This window comes from Mixophyes fleayi, chromosome 3, assembly GCF_038048845.1.
Source record: "Mixophyes fleayi isolate aMixFle1 chromosome 3, aMixFle1.hap1, whole genome shotgun sequence".
Classification (NCBI taxonomy): domain Eukaryota; kingdom Metazoa; phylum Chordata; class Amphibia; order Anura; family Limnodynastidae; genus Mixophyes; species Mixophyes fleayi.
In genome coordinates this window covers 311101426-311113454 of record NC_134404.1, presented here as the reverse complement: position 1 = coordinate 311113454, position 12029 = coordinate 311101426, and the positions used below count along the sequence as shown (strand labels likewise).

At 40.3% G+C, this 12029-nt stretch overlaps 1 protein-coding gene across 11 annotated transcripts in view; it reads left to right on the top strand.

Annotated features, from left to right (window-relative positions):
• Positions 1-478: 478 nt before the first annotated feature.
• The window catches only part of PLCB4 (phospholipase C beta 4), a 226605-nt gene continuing 215054 nt past the window's right edge, over positions 479-12029 (top strand). For 9 of the 11 annotated variants that reach the window (XM_075203995.1, XM_075203992.1, XM_075203996.1 and 6 more), the window contains exon 1: positions 479-665. The gene's annotated coding sequence lies outside the window, so the exon portion shown is untranslated. The other 2 variants (XM_075203994.1, XM_075203986.1) reach the window with 2 other exon arrangements.

The window sequence follows — 12029 nt, the reverse complement described above, 5'->3', positions numbered from 1 at the left end:
AAAAAAATATATATATATTGCTACAGATACTTGTGTCTGGCTGCAGAGTATGTGTCCTCTCATCTCTGTGGAATGCCACTAGGCTGCAAACCATTCAATTTAACCATGCAAGTAAAACAACACCTTTCTCTATTCCTTACACAAACTTGTAAACCCAATTATTTTAATGCATTATAACCCCTAAGAGACCTGTTTGATCACATTATTTGCTATTATATTAATCACCAGGCCTTGATAAAGATCTATTACTCGGATCTCCACAGCCACTGTTGGCTTTTATTTCTGTGTGTTGCATCCTGAGCTGTTATGCTACAATACATTCTGATTGAATGAGTGAGATGATACCCGGAGAAGGGCACCAGAGGAGGGCACGGTCCTGGCATCCAGCAAAAATGAAAGCAGGCAGCGCTCTGCGTGCACGCGCCTCGCGCGCCGCCGCGGTGGCACCAGCAGCAGAGGCAGAGAACCTCGCGGAGAGCGCGGCCCCGGGAGGAGGCTTCCAGGGCTCCAGTCCAGCAGCTGTACGAGCAGCGCGCACACACCCCCTCCAGAGACGGGTGTCTCGGGCGCTCTCCTGGACCTGGCAAGTCCTCATTAGAAGAAGGAGAGAGGCATATAAAGAGGAGCCGGCTGAGAGCAAGAACAAGTCACTGGAGCAACACGAGGTTAGCAGCAGCCGCATGGGGTTGGGGAGGGTTTTAGCCATGGCTTGGTGACATCCCGGCTGCAGCAGCTGATGGCAGAGAAGAGACCTGCGCTGGAAATTGTATGGTGCTGATCGCTTCCAGCTGCAAGCACAGGTTTCTCTTCGCTATTTCTGGGGGATTCCTAGGGGGCAGACATGCATTTGTATCTAGAGACCCCCTAAATGATCATTGTATCTCTGTACCAGTGGGTTTAGCTGCAGATGGGGACGTCCTCCCATCCTATAACAATACCAGCGGACCCGTGCTATTGACAGCTTATCTGCTCTTATTGACAGGCGTGAGGAGGGGGATCCTGATGGTTCTCCCCTCCTGGCTCTGATATGTTGGGATGAAGGACCCTGCATGATTCCTTGTCGGAGAGTTAAGAGCTGTGCTGGGTATCTGCAGGGCCTCCTAACATTAAACTGGTTAACCTGCACTATCACGGCTTGCCTTTGTTTATGTGCCCTGTGTTGTTGTCTAATAGTAGTCTCACCCTTTGCTCTGCACCACTCTCCCTTATGCAAGTGAAAATGATCTTTAATAGGTTTGTTTTATCCAATTGGCTCCCACCGTTAGGTTTCCAGTAAAACATCTCCACAATGTGCCTCCTGCTTTCCGGTTGTCAAGTAGTTAATGATCCATGTGAGTTTTGTATTGTACTGGCTTAACTTTGTTGATATTAGATGTCATTTCCAAGATTTGCCTGGCATATGGGTGTTTTCATACAGAGGTTATTACAGATATAATAATAATAATAATAAAATGACTCATTTGTTGTGTATTATAATTCCTTGTACTATTCTTATGGTATGGTCTGGCTTTCCAAATGCATTGCAGTTCTTCAATTTTACTGGCTCATTGCAGTTATGACCATCTTGTGTGTGAAATATGCCCGCTATAGCATGGCATCAGGGTGTTTTGTATCTCAATCGTATAATTCTAGCAATTTTATTTTTACTGCATTGCATTCTGAATGGAGGCAAATCTTCAGGACACTGTAACGCAAGCACGCCTATCCCTTAAATGACACATACAGTTGAGTATTTGTGTTAGGCTGGGATATCCCTGTCATTATCATTATTATTGCTGCATGTAGATGACTGTTGAATGACTCACAGTATTTAGTGTGGCACATGGTACCTGCTAACCATCTCTCGCTCCTCTTGATTGTCACTTTGTTATTTTACAGAACAGTCACTTAAACCCAACTAGGGGGGGGGGGGGGGGAATATGGCCTGGAACACGTTCAGCTAATAAATGTCAATAATAATTCATGTTAAGTAGAGTTTAAAAATTACAATGACATAAATAGTGGCTTTTATTTGAATAACTGCAGGATTTACAAAACATTAAAGCTTCGTTGATTGAAATACTGTTTACAGAATCGGTCCTATTTTGTTTTTCATGTTAGCATTGAAGCCAGTTAAAAGTTTCCGGGAGATATATTTATTGATTATCATTAATATACTAAATGGGAATCTTTAGCGTTATAAAAAATTACTGGAGGACACCAGATAGTATTGTAACTGTTCCATGGTGATAAGGTGCACAGTTATAACATAGTATAATATTGTATTCTTCTTACTGGCAAGCCAAAAGGTCAGTCAGTGTCTCTATTTACTAGAAGTCTATAGTGATTGGGTATGGAGATACCGTCATTCTATAGATGGTGTATGGCTAAATGTTGCTACTGTACTTAGTTACAAAGCCACACAAAACATAAGAGAATAGTAAAAGAACACATAAAAAACAGAACCGTTTTTCCTAAAATAAAAGTGTTTAGGGTTCCATTATGCCCCTGTTCATCTAGAACAGCCTCAGTATTCCCACTTGAAAACCATTAACTTAGTGCGTTTGTTTTAAAATAATTCAGACACTTTACAAACCATTTTTAAAGGGGTTAATAGGTGCAGATCCTGAATTTGGGATCCAAATTACAGCAGGGGTGGTATCTCCTCGAGATTCCCAGATCACAGCAGGAAGACAAAGGGATGTCCCATTTTTTCCTCCAAAAAGAAAAGAAAAAAAAAAAGGTGCCTTAGGCAATATGATACAATTACACTTGTATCATGTTCATACAGTCAAGGAAACGACATAGAAGGCTAAAAAAAATAATAAAACATGCTATAATTGTATTGTTGATCAGGGAATGAAATTGCTCTTAGGTTTTGTAATAAATGGATTTAATGGATCTGAGGAAGACTGTGTTAGGTGTTATATCCTAGGCAATATGAAATGAGGAACACAATGAATTTATGTCATTGTTAAGCTTTTTGACTTATGTATGGTAATTATTTCACATTTGTTCCAATACCTTGGTAATCTCTTTTATTGGAACTGGTGCAGCTGTCTTTAGGGGCTTTGATAATACTCTATATTTTCGTAAGGGTTGTTTCTAGGTAAAAATGCGAAAATAGATGGTTATATAAGGGATAATGCACGATTACATGGTGTCTAGCAGTCACCGGGGAGTTCAGTGACCAAGGCTGTAGGCAGAGTACTTTTATTCAGTGCATAGAAATCCAAGTTGACTTATAATATTCATAATAATTCACAGTATGTGGTGTATTATTTATTATATTATTTATTATAATACACACACAGTCCTCAAAAACACTGAAGTGATGACATCAGAAATCACCAATTATAATCGACAACATCTGACATCACTGTGTATAGTTATTATTTACGAGTGTATCTATCTATCTATCTATCTATCTATCCATCTATTTATATATATATATATATATATATATATATATATATATATATATATATATATATATAATGTAATTTGCTGATTATATCCTGCTGTTGCCATTCTTTGTATATACAGTACAAAAGACACTAGGACGTTCACACTATTTGCCCATAGAAATCTGCAACTTGGAATCCTTAATTTATAATTCAGCTTTAATTTAACATGTTTGATGGGATTATAACTCTATGGGGTATATTTACTAAACTGCAGGTTTGAAAAAGTGGAGATGTTGCCTATAGCAACCAATCAGATTCTAGCTGTCATTTTGTAGAATGTACTAAATAGGTGATATCTAGAATCGGATTGGTTGCTATAGGCAACATCTCCACTTTTTCAAACCCGCTGTTTAGTAAATCTACCCCTATAGCTCTTTAACTGCAGTTGACTCCCTCCTGAATAATACACATGCTGCCAAACACAGACTGTGTAAACTTTATACCTGTTTTTTTCTGTTACAGAATTATGTGAGCACTAATGTCAATTTAAGGGCTGTATATAAAAATGAAATATATGCATACCGTTACCCTCAGTGTAATCCATGCAGGAGCTGACAGCAGAATTTAATACAAAAAAATAGTCATAATGTATGGATTGATTTGGGAATCTATTGGATACATCAACCCTGCAGAATTATTTTTCTGCAGAGAATTTCTTTTAACTGTCTAGTTTCTGGAGTGCACAATTTCGATGGAGATATACTTGATTAATTTGTGTCATGCAGAACTTGTTGGAGATTTACTGATGGTTGCAGTTTCCATGCAGGCTCAGTTTGTTTGTAGTAGGTGTTGTCTTTCATGTGGTAGGCACTTTTACATTTCCTTGTATAGCTGTTTTTTTAAGAGATCGTTCTTCGGGTTACTTTGAAAATATGATTTTTATTTGCTTTTGGTTAAATAAATTAGAGACCGTTTGCCTGATTAATCCTTTCTGTGGTTAATCCGGTTAATTTCCCTGGTTCTCTTGTGCTGAAAGTCACCTAGCAGTAATGTATGTTCTTTAGCTGGATGAGGTGTACAGATGACTTTCTCCTTTGCTAAAACATTAGAGTGACTTGTGTAATCACACGCTTAGGACTTGCATTTATTTAATACTTATTTAATGTTTAGTCACATGTTGTTGAACTCAGGTAAATGTTGTTTGTATATTGGTGATATTTTTAACATTGTCTGCCTGTACAGTGCCAATTTAGATAAGTTATATAACTCTTAGTTTATAACTCACCAGAACAGTATTACATTGCTCATCTAGGAGAACCCTGGTTCTGGAGAAACTGTCTCACTTACAGCTCGATCCTCCTAGTGGATCTCTGTCTGTTCTCTGCTGAAGGTGTCATAGCCTCACATTTAACAGGCTTTAATATGTGTAATACCTGTGTAAAAATATATCCATATATGGAAATATTATAGGAAGGGTAAAACCGTATTTTGTTTTTTTTTAATATATTAAATATATGTAAAATATAAAAATAAAAAAGTGGGATCCAGATTTTGTGGTTGCAGTGCTGATAGGGTCCTTCTCCATCCCTAGTCCAGTTTAGGGACCAGTTATACTCCTGTTTTCCATCTAGTTCTCTTGGATCATGCAATTAGTGTTCCAGGGTGACTCCTATGTCCAGTGTATCTTTTTGTGAAACAGAATCTGCTATTTGCAGGTAATGGTTCAATTTAAATCCTTTACAAGTGGTTGAAAATAGCACAAACTTGTTTAGCTGCTAGTCTACAATGGGGTATATATACTAAACTGCCGGTTTGAAAAAGTGGAGATGTTGCCTATAGCAACCAATCAGATTCTAGCTGCCATTTATTTAGTACATTCTACAAAATGACAGCTAGAATCTCATTGGTTGCTATAGGCAACATCTCCACTTTCTCAAACCCACAGTTTAGTAAATACACCCCAATGTCTTCAAATGGGGTTTGGAAGGTGTCTGTCCTCCCTTTAAATACCCTCTAGCCATGTTGTTTTATATGTGAGGGCAGTGTGGTGAACCAGATGTGTACTCATTTTTTAAGAATCTTTTTCACACACATGTGCTTATATCACACCAATGAGATTATATCCCCGTTCGTTTTACTGAGTGAAGCAGATACATAAAAAAAGTTGCTTTATTGAAGAAAGCAGAACATTCGACAGGATTAACCTGTTTCCAGAATCTGTTATCTCTTATGATATTAAAACAATGTATTTTAAAGTAATATTTATTTGGCTATAGCAAAATAACAGCAATAATAACAAATAACAAATTGTAGAATCATAAATTTCTACATTTTCCAGAGTTATATGTAACGCATATATATATTGAGGGATTTTTTTCCCCATTGATGCTATAAGCAAGATTCTAATTCTAACTTCAAAATTTAGATGCCATACTTTTAACTGCTTGTGTAACATGAAGCAAATGTGTCTTTATCTTCATAAGGATGTCATTATCTTTCCTAAAATATTGTTCATTTAGATGTCATCTACAGGTGTTGATTATATGTACCATTGCTCTGTATAGGAATAACATAATTCCAAGGTCAGATCACACAGATTTTCAGAGCGCACTGAATATAATCAAGTGATTACCTAAATCATGTATTTACTGAAGGGTCTTGCACACTGTTTGCTGAAAGTCTGTTGGTTGCAGGTCTTGGTCGCACTATAGAAGTTGACAGGTTGTAGGGTTTTGTAAGCAGCAATGACTCGCAAGTGTTATGTAGCCGGCTGGGGAGATTGTAGCAAATGGGATTATGTTGTAGTTAAGGGAGGGGTAGCTCCATAGTGATCTGTCCAAGGCAACAAGACCATCCAGAATGTTTCCCACCTGTTTCTAAGGACACTGAACTATACGGCATGACCGCCAGGTGTGGATGGTCTATTCAGAAGCAATCAGAAAGAATCACTGGGAACATGCAGTGTAAATTTGGGAAACATGGAATAGATTAAGAAGCCTATTGGATGTCCACAAGTGATTCCTGCAAATGGCATTGGGAAATTGAGATTCCCGCCAGATATTTCTTAATGTTTTTTCACAATTATTCTACTTCAATATATTGAAATAAATAAAAAAAGATATAAAAGCGAAAAATAAAAAAGTGGGACCCAGATGTGCATGGTTGCTGCACTGATGGGGTGAGTCCTGCTTAGGGTGGGGGTATACTCCTGAATCCTGTCCAGTGCTCTTGGACTGTGTTATTAGTGTCCAAGGGTGACACAGGTTCTGCCTTTGGGGGCATTTTAAATACTTTACAAATAGCTGAAAATATCACAAACCTGTTTAGCTGCCAGTCTTCAACTTTCCCAGTAGGTAAATGGGGTTTGGCCGGGGTCTGTCCTCCCTCAAAATACCATCTAGCCAATTGTATGGATTTTCCAGGCTTTTACACATTGGAGGGGTAGGAGAAGAGAGAAATAATTTAAGCTGTAATAAAGGTTAATCTACTATCTATTAAGCTGTATAAAATCTGTCCATGATTATCACTTATTAGATGGGGAAGTTACATGGCACACCTGACGACTCGGGGGCCAATGTACAGTAGTCACAGGAGCACAAATTCTTCGTTTGTACCATTTTTAAATAAAAAACATTATTAATTTAAATGTTGTTTTGGTAAATACCACACAATCTTACATTAGAAGGTCGTACGTAGTACGTTTATGGTCACAGTTAAAAATAAATAAAGAGGCAGTTTAAGAAAAGAATGCAGCTGCTGAAATGAGCTCTTGTGGTTACAATGCTGCTGCTATCTGTCCTAGCTGTACATAGCTGGCTGGACTGATCCAGGCGGTGGTTAATACTATGGAGGTGATTTGTGATATATTTGAGGTTTACCCTCATAGCTGTACGGATCAGCTCTGCGCAAGCTCAGAAATGGACCTTACACCAATGAACGCAATTGCATGCAATTCATGTCTGAACGCAAATGACATGACAAGCTCCGTCTTGAGTGGCAGAATGGGGTAGGAATGGAGCAGATGAACATAGACCATGTACAGTAAGAGAATAAACAAAGAGGGTGGGTTGCGCTCTATAAATATGTAAAGCAGCCAGAAATGAACCTGTAAATGTGCGGGAGGGAATCCCTACCCTCCCAAGAAAGGGCTAGTAATGTTGTATATCAGGTTCTGGGCGCTGGTAGATATGACATGTGTGGCAGAGTAGGTGGTTAATGTTATTTATTACAACATGGTGTACACAAAGTAATTTCCGGCCGGAAAGAGAATGAACTGACATGTGCACTGAATGGACAGTATATAAAACAAACAAACAATGGCTAAAAACCAATGGTGAAAGGTGACCACATTAGTCCATACATATCAATTGTCCACTGGGTTATGTAACCCGTGTTGTGGATTGTCCGATATGGCAATATAAACAACTGCCCTTCAACTATGTTGTTTGATAGCAAAACAAATCAAAACAAATGAAATGTCCCATATGAGTACTGACACATCAGTTGGTTCACTGAGTGGACCTAAAGGCCATGCACGATGTGGCGATGATTAAGTATTGTCCGATGGACCAATGTAGAAAAAATGTCCCAAATAGTCTGTAAGAGATCCGGAGTGACTTACTTGGCGGCGCTCGACAGTAGATGTCCGCAGAGCGGGGATCCCTCCTATAGTGCGGCAGCGTCTCTTGCCCCTTGTTTGTGTGATGGTACAGAACGCACAGAACAGCCGTTGTTTGTTTGTTTTATATACTGTCCATTCAGTGCACATGCCAGTTCATTCTCTTTCCGGCCGGAAATCACTTTGTGTACACCATGTTGTAATAAATAACATTAACCACCTACTCTGCCACACATGTCATATCTACCAGCTCCCAGAACCTGATATACAACATTACATGTACAGTAAGAGCGTGCCGAGGGTGTCCTTTGTTTCTCGTAAGTGAGCCTGCTGTCAGCTGTATCAATGGCTCCAGCTACTGGGCAGGTTGTAAGTGCAGACTGATAGTGATGACTGACACGGCATAAACTCACAGTTGCCAACCTTTAACGATTGGTCTTCAGGAGTCTCGATGTAGAGGTGGACGTGAGGAGGCGGGGCTCTGCCAATTGCATCATTTTGGCCCCGCCCCCTGTGACGTAATGACGCAAATGCATCATTTTCACACTGGGGACGGGCCAAAATGATGCGCTTCCCGGAGAATCATATCCTGTAGGCTTCAAATTGGGATGCGGGAGAATTGTCAGCTCTCCCGGGAGACCTACCCAGAATTCGGGAGCCTCCTGGGCATTCCGGGAGAGTTGGCAAGTATGCATAAACTTTATTTTAAATACTACACGTATGTGTGCCAAGAGCTAGCACAGAAGCTGTATGCCAGGATTGACTATAGAAACGCATTGTTTGTACTGTATGCATTAAAAGCTTTTTCATATATGTATTTGATGTAAACATTTTAATTACTGATTATACCGTTAAGTGTTGTTCATTTATTTTTTTATTTTTTTTAATGTGTTCTGATGAGACCTTTCAGTGAACAGACGTTTGTGTGTATACTGCAGTCTGTTGTGTGTAACTGCATATGGCAAGTAACGTTTTGGCAGAGTGTGGTTACATCCAGATTCTCATCTAAATGTATCTTGAGATACTTTTGGATTTGATTACAGTTAGAACTACGCACAAGTTCCATGCCCTTTTTTTTGAAATGCAAGTTGAGTCCAAGCATGAATCAGGCTCATAGCTGTTAGATGTGCTGCTAAATCTACAATGGTATTATAATATCCAATTTGAAATACATTTTTAAATCTGGATGGAGGCCCCTTTTAAAGGATATTTAATTTTATAAATAAAATAAAGTGTTTTTGATTAAACTTGCAGACATAGCGTTTGAGATTTGTGTATATTTATTACGTCTTAAGGGCTCGTCCATGTGTTTTTGGACCCTCCATCGGGGTGAGTGATTTCTACTGTTGCACACAATGTAAGAAAACTGCTGGCAAAAATGCACTGCATAGACATCCATTGATACTTCTGCCATGTTGCCTATGCTGTATACATGGACAAGAATTGTACATGATATGAAGTTAACCGCAACTAAACACTTGCAGTGTAGGCAGATCTCCATAGATTTTACAGAGCCACAATCTTTTCAGCAGATGGTTATGAGTTATGACAGATGACGAGCACAGATCCAGTGGTGGACTGGGGCATAAAGGGCTCACCAGGGGACTGCAACGCTAGGGGCCCACCAGAGGGGGTGTGGCCAGCCATCAAAGAGGCTAGACCAGACACTAGAGGGGGAGTGGTCAGCCCACGAAGGACAGCTGGCACCATAGTGTAGCATATAAAGAATGCAGTGTGTATATAAAGAGTGCACAGTCTTCACCTGCCCCTTAGATTGGGCAGAACAGTCACCAAAAATCGGGATTGTCCCACTAGACATTTGACAGACAGTTCTACCTGTTCTTGTCATTTTCACCACCTGTGGCTGCTGGTTTCTTTAGTTTCGGCTTGTCTGGATACTGGAATGTTGGGGGCCCTATTTGGAAAAAAAAAATGGGTACATTTAGAAAATTCCAACCAGCCCCGGCGTTAAATCAATAGGACCCACAATTAATACTTAGGCCTTCCTCCAGCCCCAACATTAAAGTATTAGTATTCCCAGTTGATAAATAAACCTATTTCCCTCCCTCTAGACAGCCCCAGCAATAAATTAATAGCATTTACGTATAATAAATATACCTATTTCCTGCAACCGTCACTGGCATTAAATAATTCATATTAACATTTAATAATAACCTCATGCTTCTCAAACTCAGCCCCGCATTCAATTAATAGCGCCAAAACCACCCCATCTTAAATTAATAGTCCCCACCATAAAATTAAATTGCCCCACCATCACCCCACAAACAAAAAAGCACCCATTAGTTAGCCATCACCTACCACACACACACACACACATTATATTGCCACAAGCACACTGTACCATCACACACACATTACTGTGCCCCTTCATCACCATACTGTGCCTCCTTATGATCATACTGCGCCCTCCATTCTGCTTTTGCTCCCCCCCTTCTCTTGTCCCCCCTTTATCATACCGTGCCATGCTGCTTTTGTTCCCCCCTTCTCTGGATACCCCTTCATCACCCTGTGCCATGCTGCTTTGGCTCCCCTTCACACTCTGCCATGCTGCTTTGGCCCCCCTTCACTCTCTGCCATGCTGCTTTGGCCCCCCTTCACACTCTGCCATGCTGCTTTGCCCCCCCTTTACACTCTGCCGTGCTGCTTTGGCCCCCCTTCACACTCTGCCATGCTGCTTTGGCCCCCCTTCACACTCTGCCATGCTGCTTTGGCCCCCCTTCACACTCTGCCGTGCTGCTTTGGCCCCCCTTCACACTCTGCCATGCTGCTTTGGCTCCCCTTCACACTCTGCCATGCTGCTTTGGCTCCCCTTCACACTCTGCCATGCTGCTTTGGCTCCCCTTCACACTCTGCCATGCTGCTTTGGCCCCCCTTCACTCGCTGCCATGCTGCTTTGGCCCCCCTTCACTCCCTGCCATGCTGCTTTGGCCCCTTCTCACTCGCTGCCATGCTGCTTTGGCCCCTTCTCACTCTCTGTCATGCTGCTTTGGCCCCTTCACACTCTCTGCCATGCTGCCACGGTCACGTGAGTATTTTTCTTTTCTTCAATTTTTTTTTAAATTACCCGCTCCCCCCACCAACGAAGTGGGGAGCGATCAGGGTCGGGGCCTACCGGGGGAAAGCCTGGCCCCCCGATGGCCCAGTTCGACTCTGCATATATCTGAAGGTAAATTGTGTAGCTGTGTACACATAAATCTGCATGCTCATCAGGACTTTCAATCCTTGGTAAAATCGTTACAGATATCTCATCAGAGAAATTTTCTGTAGTGTGTACCCAGCGTTAAGCTCTAGTAGAAGGTTAAAAGTAAATAATAGTAAAATTGTTACAAAATTCTGCTCTTGTGGACCAGCACTAATATTGTTGTTAAACTTTAACAAAAACAACCTTTGTTTTTCCCAAATTATGTAACAATAAATATATTTTAATATTTTAATGATACTTTTTCTTTAAGTGTTACCTATATAATGTCCACTGAAACAGAATAATCCTTGTCTTCATGAAAACACATTGCTGCCCCCATTTTATTTCGAAGGGCTTTGATACACTAATATTTTATGTATTATGTTTAACAACCACACAATGTGTATTGTGTGTGTTTGTATGAAGAGTGATTACTGCCCCTGCAGAATCACTTTGGGATCTGATCCATGGACGGCCTAGCAATCTCACTGAAGACAATGAACCAGAACAGAATGCTTTGTATTTAATTGTTTTCCTGTTTTTTTGTTCAAAACATAATTTTAGATTTGGAAAAGCTCTTAGCACTTTAGGTGTCACAGTGTCACACATTTCACTCTTTACTTCTTTTTGTTCTTATGCTATATTGTTTGACGCAATAATCTCTGCAGCAATTAGTCTATGTTGGGCTGTATTGGGCTTGCCACAGGCGTATTCTGTAGTTTATTTTGTTAATGAATGTAAAGACCGATATTAACTGTTTGGAACTACGCTGTGCGTTTGTGAACCATGCAGAAAATAGGGCTGATAATTTTAATTTCAAGGA